The sequence below is a fragment of the Pipistrellus hanaki genome (assembly GCF_964339955.1).
Source record: "Pipistrellus hanaki genome assembly, chromosome: 8".
NCBI classification, from domain to species: domain Eukaryota; kingdom Metazoa; phylum Chordata; class Mammalia; order Chiroptera; family Vespertilionidae; genus Pipistrellus; species Pipistrellus hanaki.
The window spans coordinates 72,559,811-72,578,511 of record NC_140510.1 but is presented as its reverse complement, the minus strand read 5'-3'; the positions used below and the strand labels follow the sequence as shown (position 1 = coordinate 72,578,511).

General features: G+C 46.3%; 1 protein-coding gene across 1 annotated transcript in view; it reads left to right on the top strand.

The window, feature by feature from the left end:
• FTCDNL1 (formiminotransferase cyclodeaminase N-terminal like) overlaps nucleotides 1–17,593 on the top strand; it is a 153,480-nt gene extending 135,887 nt beyond the window's left edge. Inside the window, exons 8-9 of the transcript XR_014795830.1 lie at nucleotides 7,433–7,490; nucleotides 16,693–17,593. The gene's annotated coding sequence lies outside the window, so the exon portion shown is untranslated. The remainder of the gene's footprint in view (nucleotides 1–7,432; nucleotides 7,491–16,692) is intronic.
• The last annotated feature ends 1,108 nt before the right edge of the window (nucleotides 17,594–18,701 follow it).

Genomic DNA, 18,701 nt, shown 5'->3' with positions numbered 1-18,701 from the left:
TTATTGAGCATCTACACTGTGTTAGATACAAGGAAGGCACATTGGTAAAGGGTGAGCTTATCCTCACTTAGGATTTGTATTTTATCATTAATATCTCAACACACACACACACACACACACACACACACACACATACACATACATACATACACACACACACACACACACACTATCCAAACCGGGAGTGGGGGGAATAAAAGTGCCAATACCTCCAATTATAATTGCACCAGAACACTTAATGTATGTGCCAGCCCCTACATTGGGAACCATGTAGGAATATTTCTTCATTCATTTCTTCACCAATAAGGTACTGAGCATCTGCCACTTACCAATACTGGTCCCTGGAGGAACAGAGGGGGGTAAGGACCTCTCCTTTTCCCTTTATTGTGGGGTGACGGGCATGTGATCAAACACATGGAAAACCACGCAGTCGGGCCCCTGAGCTGTTTCTCTGTGAGCTTCCCTGGCTACTTTGTCCAGAGCCACCCAGGTCGATGGTGTGAGCTTCAACCTGAAGAGGTGTGATTTACACTGTAGACATGCTAGATTAGTCTATTTTAAACAAGAATTTCCTGAAAATTTTGATTCAGCGTTTTAACAAAATCGGTACAGGCCAGCCGTTTTCTGACGGAGGGAAGTGACTTGTCTTGAGCACGGGGTCCCTTTCCCGTGGGCACAGGGACACCGTGGGAGCCGGCGGCTGTGCGAGCGGACATTCCGGGTGGACACGGCGGAGAAGGGCGTGCCAGGCAGAGGGACTGGTTGTGCAGACCCTGAGGAGCCTGGGGCGCTGGGAGAATGGAAGCTAGTTCTGGCTGGTTGGACCAGAGGGGAGGGTGCTGGCTGAGATGGTGTCTGGGGAGGAGGCCGAGGAAGTAGGCGCAGGCCCATCCCAGCATCTCTACCTGCCCTTCCCCCCAGACCTGCCCTTAACTGCCAGCATCGGACCTTCACGGGTTGCAGCTCTGCCTTCTCCCGTGCAAACCAGACGCTGGTCCTTCGGTTTAACTCACCTGCTGTTCGAAGGTGCTGACTTCACTCACTTTCCGTGAGGAGGCCACTGGGCTCAGTGAAGGAAACCATGTCACCTCAGTGCTTGTTCCCACCGCATGACGGTCTTTATCAAGCCCTGGGTCCTGTGTCACGTGGGAATCTCTGAAGGGTCTCTGGGATCCTACAGGTCTGAGAGCCACTCAGTGCCCCCTCCTCACCGGGCAGCCTTTGCATCAGTGCCAGTCTGTCTCCATCAACAGTCCCTCTCCTGGTCTTGCTCGCTTAGGAACCCCCCTCCCCTCTCCTGTTAACGTCATCATCTTTGATTTATAGCCTGCGGCTTAGCTCAGATGGAAGTATCTCTCTTCCTAGATGGGCGGAGCAGTGAGAACTGGTATCTTTAGCGAAAGCTCCGTGCCAGTCGCCGGCGGGTGGGCACCCTGACAAGCACCCGTTCTTTCAGGAGGAGGGCATGTTCCCATTGGTCAGCTCATCCTCCCGCAGGCTAGCTGGCTGGCAGAGGTTTTCATGGACACCCCTGGTCACAAGCAACGACAGTAGAGAACTGGGGCCAGATTGAGAAAAGAGGGACGTACTGGGAAGATATAGAGGAGCTAGAGGAGCAAAAGTAAGACTAAGGTCTATAGTTCAGGACTCGAGGGCAGCTCTGGGCTCTGGGCGGCAGGAAGCAGTGGACAAGACCCTGGCACTAGGAGTGAGCGCTCACCTCTCTTTGTGTGTGTGTGTGTGTGTGTGTGTGTGTGTGTGTCAGTCAGTGTGTCAGGCGCTGACTCATCATCGGCTGGGACAGAGAGAGCGTCTTAACAGACAGAACTTCAGGTCTGTGCTTTATGGAGGCAGGTGATTTCCTTCAAAGGAAACTGAAGTCCTGTTACAAAAAAAGGTGTGTGTGTGTCTGTGTGTTTGTGTGTGTGTGTGGGGGGGGGGGGTGCTGATGGTCACAAGAAAACAATTGCCCACTAGAGTATTTTTTGTTTTCAAACTATAAAAGTCCTACCTTCCTTTGGTGTGTGTGTGTTGCGGAGGGGAATAAGGGGGGGGGGGGGGTGGAGGAGGGGAGGGTTAGTAGAGGGTTTTAAGGTTTTAAGAGCCTCCTAGTATTTTAGGAGCTAAAAATGGCAAGAAGCATGTATAGTGGGAGAGAGAAGATGGAGGGGTTAATCTTTCTCCATTTCAGATTTCCTCAGCCAGACACTCTTTTTTGATTCCATTCTATAATTATCAATTACATGTACTTAAAATGTAAAATTGGAAGAAGGAAAATCATTGGGGAGAGGAAGTGTTGTTGTTTTTTAAGGAATTTTTTTTTAATATTTCAAGAAAAATGATTTTAATTTTTAAAAATATATATTTTATTGATTCTTTACAGAAAAGAAGGGAGAGAAATAGAGAGTTAGAAACATTGATGAGAGAGATACATCAATCAGCTGCCTCCTGCACACCCCTATTGGGGATGTGCCCACAACCAAGGTACATGCCCTTGACTGGAATTGAACCTGGGACCTTTCAGTCTGAAGGCCTATGCTCTATCCACTGAGCCAAACCAGTTTTGGCTGATTTTAAATATTATAAAGTTACATGCAATAAACATTAATATTTCAAAACAAATTATTTTAAATGTAACAATATTACACACAATGAAAATATTTCAAAAAAAGATTTTAAATATAATATCACCAAAACTGTACTAACATAGTATAATATCATAAAAGTTGTAGGAAATATTAAAAACCTGCAAAAAATTGACTTAGAATAATGAGATTTCTTCAACTTGCCTCTTGGAAATAACAGAGAGCTGTGTGTCCCTGAGATGGCTTAGACAGATGCAGCTCTCAGCTGTTAGCCTCGGTGAGGCTTGTTCCCACCGCTGAGATTTGTGAGCGCCTTCCGTGAGATTTTTATGCAAAATCAGTTTAGTACTTCCCTCATTTGTCACTGTGCTGGGAAGCTGGTAGAATATAGAGGAAACAGAAAATTGGGCACATCTGTGAATTAGGTTGTGTCCCGATTATAGCGATGCAATTCCACACATGTGCATGTTTTCACAAGAGAACAGGTTTCTATTTGACTCCAAACTCCTTCCATGCTCAGTTGAGGTTTCATCACTCCCTGGGGGGAGGCACGCCCTCCCTTCACGGAGCCCAAGCCATAGCTTAGCTCTAAGATTCACTGGCACCACTTATTTTCTTAAATTATGGCAAATGGGGGATTTGGGGCACACATACATCAACCCCACCTACATATTTCTCCTGTAATAACGCTTGGCGCATTTATTCTCCCTTCCGCAGAGAGCCCCAAACACTTACTAAATGTGTCTTCATTCTTGCATTAAAAGGAGTTGAGTAGATCTTATAATTCCCATTTTACAGAAAAGTGCAAGTAGAAGACCTGTAGCCCATGAATGAATATGCAATTGTAAAATATTTCTTTTTTTCTTCTCGCAACGGAATGAGATGTGCTCAAAGTTGAAATGATGTCGGTAGTGACATTATGCTCAATTGTATTCTGTATCACAGGCTCTCACCCCTGAGTGTGCATGAAGATCACTTAGCAATCTGGGTAAGATACAGACACGTCCAGAGATTCAGACCTTGAGAATCTGGGTTGGGCCCAGGCATCAGCATTCTGAGAAGCTCCTCCCCCAGGTGACTCAGAGGACCGCCCACTGAGAAACACTGGTCTGGATGAAACAATCAATTACAGGAGCGTTAATAAAGAAACAACAGCAGAGCTCAGCTCTGAGGCAGTTGCAAATCCTGTTCTCAAGCCAGCCTCCCCTTCTTTCCCAAGCACCCCGAACCCACAAGATTATTTCAATTTTTCAAAAGCATTTCCTAAAAGCAGCAGTTATTATCACCATAGTCTAGGAGTCCCTAGGAGGTTAAATCATCATCAAAGAAAGAATAATAATGTACAAACTCAAGCTTTAGAAAAATATCTTAGCCTATATAATAAAAGCCCAATATGCAAATTGACCAAACAACAGAACAACCAGTGGAATAACTTCTCTCTGAGGTACACTGACAACTAGGGGACAGATGCTCAATGTAGGACATGCCCCCAGCTCGCAGGTTCCAGGCCGGCCAAGGTGGATGCCAGTGGGGGCCCCCTGATCACCCAGCAGGTCACCCCACAGATCAGCCCTGATTGCCGGCCAGGCCTAGGGACCCTGCCCATGCATGAATTTCATGCACTGGGCCTCTAGTTCATTTATAATAGCCAATCAAAGGAACATGGACTCCATTTGTCCTCCTGGGACTCGGAGGATCTAGAACCATGTTGGTCATTCAGAAGAAGCAGAAGTCATTTACAGAAGCAGAGCCCACATCCTTAGGAATTTTTCTCATGTGGCATATGAGCCTCCTGTAATATGTATATGGCCAGTCCCCATCGTTCCATGAAGAACTTGTATGACCCCAGTAATAATGACAACTAACTTTGATTATTTCCTGTATACCCACTGCTTGGTACTCAGCATTGCATTTGATCCTCCCAATAATCTTATGAGGCAGAGATTGTTTTCATGCCCATTTTATAGGTGAGGAAACTGAAATGGATTCAAGGACTAGCCACACAGGCTAACAAGGCACCTAAGTAACAAGCCTTGATTTGAAAGAAGTTTTGTTTGTCTTCCAGTCCTTACACATCCTGGAAGAAGGATGGTGAATTACAAAGGCAAAGCTATGCAGCTGAAAATCTTTGGGATAAGAAAGTGAGCTGCGATAGAATCAGACCAGGCTTTTAGGCAGAGAGCGGTGGGAATCTCATTTCTCAACATTCAGACTGCAGAAAAGGGTTGCAGTGCCTTGTATGCCATATATTATTCTCCATGTAATTACATTGAGCAAAATACCTTTGGAGTAATTGTATACATAATCAAATATTGCCCAAATCAAAAAGCTTGAAAGTGCCTGCCAACCTCTCCCTGCCCCAGACCAAATGGAATCCTGTGTACTAAAGCATCGCTATAATTTTCCCCCTGGTTTCACTTGGATTTCCTTTAATAATGTTTGATTGTAATTAAAAATCAGTGTATATGTGGAATAGATGAAGAAACCAAAATTATCCTCTTTTGTCTTTGAGAAAAGTAACAGTTATATGCGTGCTCAATAGAATCAATTCACTTTCCCTCCATCGAACCAGTATGTACCAGCCACAGGCCCGCGTCTCCACATGAGACAGGCGCCCGGTGCTGTGGTCAACGCGGCAGGACCAAGGCGCTGCTGAGGAGCATCAAAGTCTTCAGAGCAGCTCTTGATGTCTTGATGCTCTCGGTTCAGAGCAAAGAGAAGGAAGTCGGTGGCAGGAGTGGCTTTGGGCTGTGCTTTCTGGCCAGGTTCAATTGTAAACAAGAATTGTAGTATTTGAGGGTGAGGTTGTTGAGAAGTCAGTGGCAGTTCTTATGCATCGATCTTTCAGACCCTAGATTCCTCTTGTTGATATTCTCCAGGATCTAGAGTTTGTCACTAGAAGACCCTTTCCCTGAGGGCTTAGGCACCAAGGCTAGAAACCAACATGTGCCCCATGTGTAACCCACAGTGTATTTTAGGAAATTCCTCATCCTCTTTCCAGTCTCCACAATTCTGCTTCTTGTTTGAGTGACATTTTGAGATGCATTTTCTCAAACTTTATCAATCAGTGTTTCAAGTACACAAGATTCATTGTACACTTGGAAAAAGTATCCGGTTGTTTGGGTGAAAACAGGAAATGTGATGATTTTATCAATAATGTATTTTTGCAAGCTCACATTTTAAAAAATAGATTTTGTTTCATTACTTATGGAAAACGTTGTACTTTGAGTACAAATGATATAACTGAAAGAATTAGTGATAATGGGTGGAAACTCACTTACCTAAAGATTTTCTTACAACCTTAAAAACTTTTCCTTAATTGGTAAGATCTCTATTAAAAAATGCATGAAAGCCTGACTAAGTATCACTCTATAAACCAGGTAGTCATGGTTGGATTTCTGGTTAGGGCACATATCCCGGGTGTGGGCATGTAGGAGGCAGCCAATCAATGTTTCTCTCTCATTAGTACTGTTTTTATCTTTCTCTATACCTTTCTCTCTCTGAAGTCAATTTTAAAAATTCATGAAAATCACAGCTTTCTGATAGGAGTCCAACTATATAAAGAGAAAATAATAAAAATCTAGGAGATAATTTTTATGATACTATGGCCTGTTGCTAAGTAAAATATGATGAGGAAAATTGAACAATATTATGTTAACAGAAAAATTAGGTAGAATAAAGATGGGATCTGGGAAAGAAAGAAGTCCTATGCTGCTGCACAAATACTTTCCATAATTAACATATGTAGCAGAGGAAAATAGTATGGCATGGAAGTGAAAGGTAAATAGATTTCTGTCTGATCAGCTTGAAAATTATCCTCATCACCAATGGGTGTCTTCAAACTTGATATATAAAGATAACTTTTTACTTGACTGTACATTTTTATACAACACTTTGAACTCCTCCGTGAACCATCTGTAGAACTCAATTTCCGTTTTGTAAAAAAAAAAAAAAAATTGCTGACATCTGTTTAAACCCTAATATCTCCACAACCATGTAGAATGTTAACTCAAGCTTGGTGTCATGTTAAATCGTTTTAACTTTAAAATAATATTAAACTTATGGTTCTGTTTCAACTTTGCAAGGATAATAGCATTTAACCCTTCAAATATTAATAGTTTAAACTGCTCACCAAAGAAAAAATCCTGGATTCTTCTAACTGCTCAGTTAGGGGTTTTTTTCCCCTACAACTTAGCAAGAATTTAGTCTTAGGATAAGCTGATGGACTGTTGCAAGGTCCATGAGTTAACTAAAACATGGGACAGTCTGACCTGTCATTAAAGAGATCTTTCCCTACTGACGATGGCAGTTGATTCTTTGCTCCTGTCAAACCAAAATCGGAAAGTAATAACAATAACTTGGATTTATAAAGTATTGAACAAATTTAAAGACCTTCTATAGTCATGATCTTGTCCAATTTTCAGAACAGCATTAGTAAATTTAGTGGCAAGGCACACCCGGCTTTGTCTCCCCACCCCTGCCTTCAGAACTGAGATCTAATTCTCCCAGCCTCCAGAATTTATCGCCTGCTGATGGCTCAGAGGGAGTCCTTCCCCAGGAATTCCTTTAGCTAAAGGGAGCTGCCTGGCAGGTCTAGTCAATGCCCCAAGGCAGCCTATCTCCAATGGCATTTTGGTCAAGAGGGAACAAGTCTGGCCTCCTCACCTCAATTCAAACAATTCTGAAGGGCCATCTCAGATCCAGACATCCCCTCCACTTCACCCCATTCCCACCCACACCCCAAGAATTAGCTGGGCCTCTATTGCAACTTTTTATTATTATTATTATTATTATTATTTGTTTGTTTGTTTATTTATTTATTTATTTATTTATTTATTTTTTATCAGCTGCCTCCTGCATGTCCCACTCTGAGAATTGAGTCTGCAACTGGCAACTTCATTGCAGGTCAGTTTTCCCCTCTGCTCAATCCTACTCTCTCCCCGTATATACTGTTCTCAAGAATACATCCACTGGGCTCCCTGCATGCAAATCCCCATCTTAGAGTCTGCTTTCCTGGGAAACGACCTTCAGTGCCAGGAGTAGTCCTAGAAAGTGATCTCCAACATGGGATTGGGGCAGAAAGTAAGCTCCAACATGGGATTGGGGCAGAAAGTAAGCTCCAACATGGGATTGGGGAAGAAGGCCATCTGCCAGCTGGCCGGCAGTGAAGTCCTCCCCCCTGGTCCTGGATGGAGTGTGGACAGCCCTGAGCCTGTTGGAGCAGAGCAATTGTTACAACTTTCACCAACGGGACTGGAACGGGGTACACAGGGATGGGAATCACTGATCACCACAACGTCTCAGGCGTGTGAGAAGTTCGGGAAGAGAAGTTCCCAGAAAGACAACGGAATTAGGCTGCTCTCGGGGATCAGTGCATTGGAGAAAGACAATGAAAGAGCCAGGGTGACTCCTCACGAATGTGAGGCAAAGTGTGGATTCAGAGGCCTTCTCAAGGACAACTATCTCCTGCAGCCACAGAGCACAAAACACCGCGGACCCAGCCCAGACTTAACAATACAAGGTCCCTGAGCACCGGAGGAGCCCTGGTTGGGACCCTCTGGGCTGGGCTGGGACATCTGGGTGGGGGCACTAAAGAGCCCTGACACCCCAGAGGCCCCTGGACCGTGGTACATGCAAATGTAGCCCATGCTTCCCTCCTGGAGGCTGGCCCAGCTCTTTGGCGATGATGCAGGGAGCTCTGCCTTGTGAGGAAATACCTCCCCTGAGCAGTACCCCCACTCCTCTCGGCTGCTGACAGGGATTAGGGACGGGCTGTGACAGAACCCACCCAAGGATATGCTGGGCCTGCAAAGGGTGGGAAGAGACGAAGGAGCTGTAGGACCAGGCAGCATGGACAAGCATGTGTCGGCCTTATCTGTGCAACACTAGGCCCTGGGCTCTAGCGGCCCTGGGCCCCAGAGGGGAATGCCTCCCACAGAGCTCTCGGGGAATTCCTTTCAGCTCTCAGCTCCATCCCTGCCTGGTCACTGTGGGAACATATGCCAAAGGGAAAGCAGGGCGCCCCCTCTGGCAGGTACAGTTCATCAGCAGAAGTAGGGATGCTGCCACACAGTAGGGACCAGTTCCTGTGGTGCCAGGTGCCCCACTGGGTCAGCCATTGGTACCCAGTTGCCCAGTTTTGACTGGAGATGGTCTAGGTCAGTGGTGGGCAAACTCATTGGCCAACAGAGCCAAATACCAACAGCACAACGGTTGAAATTTCTTTTGAGAGCCAAATGTTTTAAACGTAAACTTCTTCTAATGCCACTTCTTCAACATAGACTCACCCAGGCCATGGTATTTTGTGGAAGAGCCACACTCAAGGGGCCAAAGAGCCGCATGTGGCTCTCGCGCTGCAGTTTGCCAACCACAGGTCTAGTGCAACAAGAGCCAGAGAAGGGCACAGGGGCCAGGGCTCAGGCCCCCGGAAGCAGGCACTTAGACCAGCAGTGGTGAGAGTGGAGAATGGAGGGGCAGCAGAAGGAAGATGTGTCAGTGGTGTCTCGGGACCCGTCCAGGGGTAGCAGCTGTACTCCGTTCACTGACCCTCTGCTGGTCAGTTTTCCTGGAAGAGAGACACCAGAATCCGGAGGAGCTGTTCCCAGGTGGGGTGTACTTGTGTACAAAGTAACTGCACCCCCTGGCACAAGGGATGTGTGCAGTGGGTGTTGTGTGCTGTCCCTGCCCTCACCCCTACCCCACCCCCACCCCCGAGCCTCTATTTCCCCAGCTGTTTGTGCCGGCTGATGGCTTCAGCTGCCCACCTCGGGCTGGCTCAGGTGAAGGGAGTTGCCTTGCTCAGGACTGCGTCTGCTCTGAGGGGAGGAGCACCTGTGAGTGCTGATGTGGGGGTGCAGAGGCCTGCTCCCTATTCTCAACAGGACCATCTGCAGGGCCCGCCGCAGGGACATCCCTGTGGAGTCAGTGAGCTTGCTGTGAGTCCCCATCAGCCTCACTCCCACTACCCAGTCCTGCCTTCCCGCGCTCTGCACTCCTGAGAGCCGCCCGCTAACAACAAACTCAGCGGCCTCCTCAGAACCTCCCCTAAGGCAGTTACCAGATTTTCTCCAAGTTGCAGATGTGGCAAAGCATGGCCCAGAGAGGGTCTGGAATCGCCCACGGGAGACAAGCCTGTGTTGTGGCTGACTGGACTCAGGGCCTCTGCCTGCTTCCTGCCTGGTTTTCCCATGGACTTTTCCCCTCCCCCTCTGCTGTCCACAGGGTGAGGGAGGGGAGTAGGGTGGACCAGGGCATGGGGCCGGCCTTGACTTGATGCTGGACATGCAGCAGTGACCTGAGCTCCTCCAGCCCCCTCTGGGCGCTCACAGGAAAGCCCGCAGAAGGATTTCTGAGAGATGAACTTGACTCTACAGTATTAGTAATAATGCGGACATGTATGTCTTATTTTCCCCAAAGAGTACCATCCCTTCAGCATGGGGTTCCTCTCTAAGGGAAGCACTGTGGTTTCACCCATGCCAGAGGAAAGCCGGGGGGCAGAACCGTGCAGACCTGGGCGTTTGCACGCACCCCACACAGGTGTGCCGCTCCTTGTCCCTCCCGCCTGGCACCTGGCTGAGCCGGGCCGCTCACAGGTGCTGTGTGCACATAGGGACACACTTCTAACACATAGCTTAATACATGCAAACCTGCTTGTTACAGAAACCTCGTTTTTAAAAACTGGAATTAAATTTAAAAAATACGTTGCCCCAAATGCTCTCAACATTGAAGAGCATGCTTGTCTTCTAAAACATGCAGAAAATGTAAACACGCCCTTCTAATCCCAAATCTGTGTGAATAAGAAGGGTGCTCTGATAGTCCGCCTAGTTCACTGTCCACCGTGATCCAGCTTCCTCCTATGAGTCTGTTTTCATCTGATACACGTTCTGCATTTTCCTTTGCTCAATTTCACTCTACTTTTCCTTTTTATGCCCAATTGGCTTTCCTGTAAAACTTTGCTACCGTTTCAGTGAGTGATTAGGAAAAGCTGGACTTAAGCCCAGTGAGCTAACGAAATACTAACAAAGGTTTTCTTGAACTTCAATCACAATCTATGAAATATTAAGCTCACTGCATCATATATGTACGTTGAAAAGACTAGAAGAGAAGCTTTAGCCTAAAATTGCTGATTAAATATTGCAATATGTTTGGTCAAATATAGGTGAACACACGCACACACACACACACACACCCCTCCTAGGAGTTTTAGCATTTCAAAGGCAGAAAATGTGTTAACTCAAACAATGCATATGCATCTTTAGGGGAACACTGTGAAGCAATAGACAAATAGACTTTCAATTAGATGGGATCTCAGAGGACCCCAGGTCTGGAAAACCTTCGGGGCCAGTGTGATGGACATGCTCAGTCCCTTGTTGATTGGAGGCATACTCAGGTGTGTGAAAACTGACAAAACCCCCTTGTGAATCCTAAGGGGAGACCCCCTACCTATGGGAACTGATGCTCAGCAATGAACCTCCCTTAGTGGGCACAGTGAGAAGGGGCCAAAGTGGGAATGGGAAGTTGAAATATACTTGTGACCTCTTAAGGCAGAAGGCAGAATCAAATTGTTACTTGCCTTTCTCATGGAAGTGCCCCTGTGGGAGGCGACCTCCGTGTCTGCCCCCCAGCAGGCCTCAGCCCCAAGCCCGCTGTTCCTGTGGTGCAGATACGAGGGGGTCCCTGGGCGGTGCTTGCACCTCACCTCCCAGGTCTGGAGCAGATCCCAGAGTACCTGGTCTGCTCGGGGAAGGAGCGAACCCAGACGAGTGGGTCCTCATTTACATCAAGTGAGACGCTTTTTTCACCCAGATATTACTTCCTCCAGTGGCTCAGTCCGTGTGGTTCCTACAGCAAAGAACCACAGACTGGGTGCCCTAGCAACAGAAATGTATTTTCTAACAATTTTAAAGGCAAGAAGCGTGAGATCAATGTGCCTGAAGGTTGGTTTCTTTGGAGGCCTCTCTCCTTGGCTTGGAGATGGCCATCTGCTCCCCGAGTCTTTCCTCTGTGTTTATCTGAATCCGAGTCTCTTTTTTCTTACAAGGACACCATATTGGATTGGGAACCCACCCTGATCATCTCAATTTTACTGAGTTTTCTTTAAATACAGTCATACTCTGTAGTACTGGGGATTAGAACTCCAACATAGGAATTTTGGAGAGACACAATTCAGTCCAAAGTAGCTCTTGTTCAAAGCTACTGCTCTTTTAGGGGGCTTTTGTTGTTGTTGTTGTTAATCCTCATCCGAAGATGTTTTTCCATTGATTTTTAGAAAGAGTGGAAGGGAGGGGGAGAGACAGAGAGAAACATCGATGAGAGAGAGACAAACATCGATTGGTTGCCTCCCAGATGTGCCCCAACCAGAGCCAGGAATCAAGCCTGCAACAGAGGTATGTGCTCTTGACCAGAATTAAACCTGGGAGCCTCTAGTCCTCAGGCCAACGCTCTGTCCACTGAGCCCAACCATCTAGGGCACATGTGTCAAACACAAGGCCCGCGGGCCAAATCCGGCCGGCCAGGCCTTGCAATGTGGCCCGCACCGCGCTGTCATCACTGCACTCCGCTGTCAGTTTATGACATTGTCAGTTTATGACTGTTCAGTAAACCATTCGGCCCGAGATTTAGGCTGGATTTTAGATTTTGGCCCCTTCTCTGATTGAGTTCGACACCCCTAATCTAGGGCTAGGGGGCTTTTAAGTCCCAATAACTTTTTTTTTTTTTGTAGCAGCAGGAGACTCCACAAATAAGAAGATCTGGGCTCATTCCTTTCCGAGGGTCTAGCTGCCACCTTATAATAGTTTTTCTTCATGCACTGATGGCTGTTTTGTAAATGGAAGCTACTGTTTTGCAATTCATGTCTATGTCCTTGATAGAAGAAGACAGATTTCAAAACCATTTTAAAAATAAGAACTTACTTATTATTCAACAGCTATTATTGGCTTTACACCAAAGAATAAAATAGGCTTACTCCTTCCCCTTATGAGGGAGACAGATACTAAGGAAGCAAGACATAAATGAGTATTTAATTACAAACTGTGCTAAGTACCATCCAGGCAAATGGCAGCCTGACCTCAGCTTCTCTTCCCATTGTGCTGGGCCTGTCCTGAGAGCAAATGACAGTGTGAAGGACTGACTTGCCTAGGCCCGGGAGAGACACAGAGATCCGAGGGACTGATAGGAAGGAGCAGGGGGATGGGAAGGGAGACTGTTCCCATTGGAGGAACACCCTGGAGGAGTCACTGAGTCAGGTGGAAGGACAGAAACACAGTAACGTGGGGCAGAAGGGCAGCAAGGGAGGGCCGGGGCCTGAGACGTGGCTGGGGCTGCAGGCAGCAGCTCTGTAAGCGTGGGGAGGAGTGGGCTTTCGTTGTCTGTGCCCTGGAATGTGGGGGACACGGCCTGCCTGATGTTTTAAGGTCATTGCAGCTGCTGTGTAGAAAGGGAGTAGAAGGTACAGATGAGAACGTCTAAAGAACAGTGAGAAAACTTGTATGAAAACATACGCAAGAGGTGGTAATGGCTCACACGAGGCAGGAAAAATGAAAAGGAGTAGACGAATGGAAGGCATGTCTTCACGGCGGAAGGAAAGGGTGGCTGGCTTTGGAGCACGTGTGGATGTGTAAGGGTGGGAGCTGATGAGGAGCTGAGAAGGAAGGGCACTCAGGACTGACACCAAGTTTCTGGGGTGAGCAACGGGGTTGTCAGGAGAAGACGATTCAGGAAAATAATGCAGATACAAATGATCCTGTAACGGAAAGAGAGAAACATTGTGGAAACCAAACTGATTGCACAAAGAAACCTTTGATAACCTCAGATTTCAAAGCCAAGTATATAAAAATAAATAAAGGCAGGATATTGGACAGGTGGAGTGTGATAGAATGAGTCTTGTCATTTATTGACGATAGACAGACATCGCCAGTATTAAACACAGATCCCCTCAGGTTCCCTTTTCTGTTTCTCTGGGCCTTTGCTTCTGCCAGCTAGCACCTTCCAGAGTCTGTCTTCAGAAGATTGCCCATGAACCTTGGTTTTAAACTCCTCCTCCTCTTACACACACACACACACACACACACACACACACACACACACACACCACTCCCATGCAGAGAGCCAGAAGGACCTGGCAGTTTACAGCTCCCACACACTCATCTTCCATCCTCCATCCCTGCCTTTAGAACCTAGTCAGAGATAAACTGGTGTGGGATTAGGAAAGCCCAGTTTTCTGGCTTCACCTGGAGACAGACACTGCAGTCAGGCTAAGCCTGGGCCTCCACTTCAATTGCATCCTTGCTTGTTTTCTTTCCCTTTGCTGTCTTACATCCTCTACTCCCTCCCTGGAGAGTCCCAAGTTTACTTCATTAATAAATTCTTTGCATACACATCCTTGTCTTGGGGTCTGATCTGATTCAGAGAAAACCTATCCTAAGACACTTCTCAACCACACACACACACACACACACACACACACACACACACACACACCACCGGAGAAGCAGGAATTAAAGTAATAGATTCGTGAAAGCTAAAATCCTTAAGAGACTGAGACTTGCAAAAAACTATTCAAGCTATGTTTGCCAAAGGAAAAGAAACAAGAAAGAGCTAGGAAATGTCATAATGTAAAAAGTGCCATATAAGAAGCAGCACTCTTTAACTCCTGTGTTGACGCCATCTGGTCCATGAAGGAAAACAATTTCCTCAAACTGAAGAGAGCAGAGCATGCTTGGTCAGGAAAATCAAGCAGGCGATGTCTTCAGAGCAGATCCTGGCAGTTTCCGAACATTCCCATCTCAAGACCTGGGCAATCCCAGCCCGGAACTTGAAGTAATATTTCATGGTGTGATCTCATAAACACCTGTGGGTTTTTGTGAAATCATAAAAAGGGGGAAATTGCTTGAACCATGGAGCTAGACAAACATGTCCTTGATTTTCAGGAATGAGAAAAATGTAGAATGGTAAATTTGGTTGCTAATGCCAACCCATGCTTCAAGAATGGGTAATCAGACAAAAATTTAGAAAAGAATGGAGTGATTACTAGGTGCTAACATAGGATCACTAAGAATCTTTGTGGCGAAGAACTGTTCAGCTTTTTATTGGAATCCTGAATGACATGCTCTCCACGTGATGAGAATTACCAGTAAGACGTCTGAGAAAGTCACACGTGATTGCCTTGCGGAGAAGTTGAGGAAAAGTCACCCTGATGGCTGTGTTATTAATACCTTGAGACCTTCACATTCTTCAGGGAAGTAGGTGGCTGGCACAATGTCCTAAAGTTGGGCCTTTCCCATCCCTGAAATGTCCTAGGCTCCTGTTTCCAGTGCCTCAGTCCTTCCCCATTCCTGCCACACATGGCTTCCTCCTCCCCTGGAGCTGCCGACCAGGTGGCTGTCGCAGACACTGCAGCCAGCTCCTTTGTCCTTCTGTTCCTCCCAACCTGCCAGTCTTCTGCCTTTGGGCCAATTCAGTCTTCCCTTTTCTTACATGAGGATCCCGGCTACTGAGAAATATTGAGGGGAATTGCAAACCTGTAGCTTCTCATTCCAGCCCTGTCCCCCTGGAGTAGCTTCTGCTTCTCTTAAGCTTCCTAACATCGGTGAATAACACCATTTATTGAAACCAGGGTGGCATTCTTGACCTCTTTCTCTTCCTTACTCTTTCTATTTAATCAGTCACATAATCTTGACTTCACCTCCTAAAAATTACCAGTTCTGTCCCCTCCCTTCTCTCCCATTGCCTCTACTATACTTACTTATTCTCACCTGAAGTTTTCCAATAGCCTCCTAGCTGGCCTCTCAGACTCCACCATTCCTCTTCCTCCCCATCCTCCCAGCTGCTGCCGGAGATGTTCTCCTAACATAGACATCTGGTTAGGTTTTGCCCTTTGCTTGAATATCCCCTAAGGGCCAAGTTCAGTCTCCATCACAATCTGATCCCAACTACCTACCTCTCCAGCTTCATGTCTCACTCTCCCCATCTCTGTGTCTCTCTAGATAGTGAATGCTTGGAGGACAAGGGTTTTATTTATGTTTTTATTCCTCTTAATTGAATAAGACCAGCTACATAGCAGACCTTTGTGTATTAGAGGATAACTGAAAATCTTTTTTAAAAGATGTATCAGAGTGGTCAGAATTAAAATATGAAGAGAGTAGCTCCAACCTAACAAGATAAAAACCAGAAAAATCCCCTTGTAGACCTGAAACTAACCAAGTAAGTTCTGATGAGGACCAATAATTCAAGAAGAGAACGAAGGAGGCCTGCTTTACTTGTAGTTGAGATGGAAAAGACCCTGTGTTGTAGCTGGATCCCAGGGCAGTGGCATGGAGAGTGAAATGGGATGAAACCCTACGTCTTGTTCCCAGCACCGAGGGCCATGTAGTCAGGGATACGCTTCCATAGTGATCTGTCCTGGTCAGAGCACAGCCAGGTCTCAGGGACACCACTGACAGGGGAACTCAGAGAGAGGATGACACCTCCGGGGCGAAAGGCGGGAAAACATGTCATGGGAGGGGTTACCAACCAGCAAAGAGGAAACTTAAAGGGAAAATTATTGTTTCCTTGACGTTTTGGAGAGCTGTCGTGTGGAAGAGTGATGGGTACGAGCTAGGTTCTTTAGAGGGCAAAACCGGCTGGGATGAGATGAAGTTAGAGGACAGACAACCTCAGCCCCGCGTAACAAAGACGCTTCCATCAATGAGAGTCATTACACAAACGGATGGGCTGTTCTCTGAGTTTCTTGAAAACTGGAAATGTCCGGGCACCACTTGAATGATGATATGTCAGCAGTACTGAGGGCGGAATTCTAGAAGGCCTCGAGGTGGTTTTTTTTCTCCTAACTCCAATCGTCTACAACCCTATATTTTATTTTTAGTTACGTTTTAAAGGAGTCCGCTGAGGAAATCCATTTGGAAACTTTCAGTAACAGTGTAAGGTACAAGTCCCAGGCCCCCAACTAAATCTGTCTAAAAGGCAACCCCTAACCTCCTTGGTGAAGGTCTGTGTTTTGTTTCTTGGTTTGGGGGCCCCTGAGCGCCCCAGAGGTTGCTGGTGGTAGGACAGGGTCATAGCTGTGATTAAGATCCTTACAGCTGAGCTCAGGGTTGGTCTCTATCAACAGCGGCTTGCATCACGACCAGGAAGCTACGCAGAAAGAAGAAGAGCGTCCAAAACGGACACTCCATCGGACCCAGGAAGCTTCCCGGTTTGTTGCAAACGCTGAGCCGGGCTTGGCCACGTAGGCGCACATGAGGGAGGAAGCATCTTTGGTGTTCGCTGCCGCCAAGCCCAAGAGTTCCCCTCTCTCCCTCCTCTGGTCCCTCTCTCCGTCCTTGGCTGCTCTGTGCCTTGTTTTCTCCAATAACAAATTGTAGAGACGAAGGGACACCACCGCCGCTGCCCATGGCCAGGGGCCTGGGCCGCAGGAGTTAACGTCTGCAAAGCATTTTAGCTTGTTGGAGAGAAGGCGCTAGATAAATACAAAGTGTTGTTGTTATTATAGGGAAGAAAAAGTAACTGTTAGCTCAGGGCCTATAATTAGGGAGCAAATATAGTGTCTGGTGGCTTTGATAATAGGATTTCTATGAAGATGTGGCATGCAGCGGGCCTGTTGACTGAAATGTTATAAATGACATGATTTTTGACATCCCGGTCAGAACCCTTTTCATTTTACTTTTTTCGGGTTTGCCTTCCTGCCCCTCCCCCCACGCTCTAATTTTAGGTAAACCCTAAGAAGGCAAGAGTCAAATTAACAGCTCCGCAACTAATAAACTTGGCGTTGTTCGTGGAGAAATCACGGCCCCGCGGGAACCAGGGCTTGCTCCCTTCGTGCGGGGGGCCAGGGCCTGAGGACTCTGAGCCGAGCATCCGGAGGACCTTCTGAGCTGCTCAGACCCTGGGCTCCTCTCCTCTCCTCTCCTCCGCCCGCAGTTGCCAGCCCAGGGCCCGGTCCCACCGCTTGGAAAAGCCAGCTCAGGAATTTCTTTCAAGAGAAGCATAAATCCAGCTTCAGGTCTTGAAAAGTAAGTAAGGAAATAGCTTTAAAATATTTTAATGTGTTTATCTGCATATTTTCGGTCTACCCATAATGTTCTGAGAATTTCAATGGTTTCAGAAAATCACTCCTTAAAATAAGAAATATTGTTTTTTGTGGAACAGCGAGCCATTTAGACTCCTACGGCTCTTTCTGTTATCAATTTGCTCGGTGATTTTTACCTGTGTTTGCCTCAATTTTTGCCCTGTAAAATTGTCATAAACGATTACCATTCTCATCCGGGTTGCTGGAGAAAGTTAGCGGAGGGAGAATTTATAGACGTGCAGTTAAGCTCCAGTCCTGCCAGCCAGCTGGAGGGCTGTGTGCATATTGCCATGTTCCTTGGGCCTCAGTTTCCTCATAATGCTATAACTGTTAGGTAATTTAAATGAACTGAAAGTCATTTCTATTTACAAAAACAAAAAAAAACAAAGTTAAATATTTTCAATGAAGAGCCCATTATGGACTTTTCCAGTTTTAAAATCTTTTAATTTTATTATTGCTCCCATTCTTTTCTAAAGTAAACATACATACAAATTACACCTTTTAATGTCAATTTTCTAATTTGTCCAAGATTGGGTGTTTGTTTGTTTTTTTAAATTTACTGTGAGGACTAGTTTTTTTCCAAGGAACTTGGTGCCATAATTCTGGTTTGAGTGTACCTGCTGCATTCATAGGACACCAGAGTTTTATGTATGAGTGTGTGTGTGTGTGTGTGTGTGTGTGTGTGTACAAATGTGTTTACGTCATGGACAATGTCTTCTTCTTAGGTGTGTTTTATGCTAGAGATTTGGTACTTTAGTCCATGGATTTGGATTTTTTTTTTTACTGTGAATGATTTGTGTCATTGCTATAAAGAAATACAAGTTAAAATATGTAAGGTAGAGATTTCTATTTTCACATTCGCCTTGTCAGCTGAGTTTGCAGGAATTTGGTGGACACGTTTATTTAGCAGCCACGCTGTCCAGTGTGGTGGTGGGTGAGGGGCAAGGGTAGGTGGAGGGGCAGGGCTGTGGGAATCAGATAGATTCTCTAATTATGCCAAGTTCTTGGCACCTCAAGGGTGCTCTTGCTTTCAGAGGTGTTACCGCTTAATT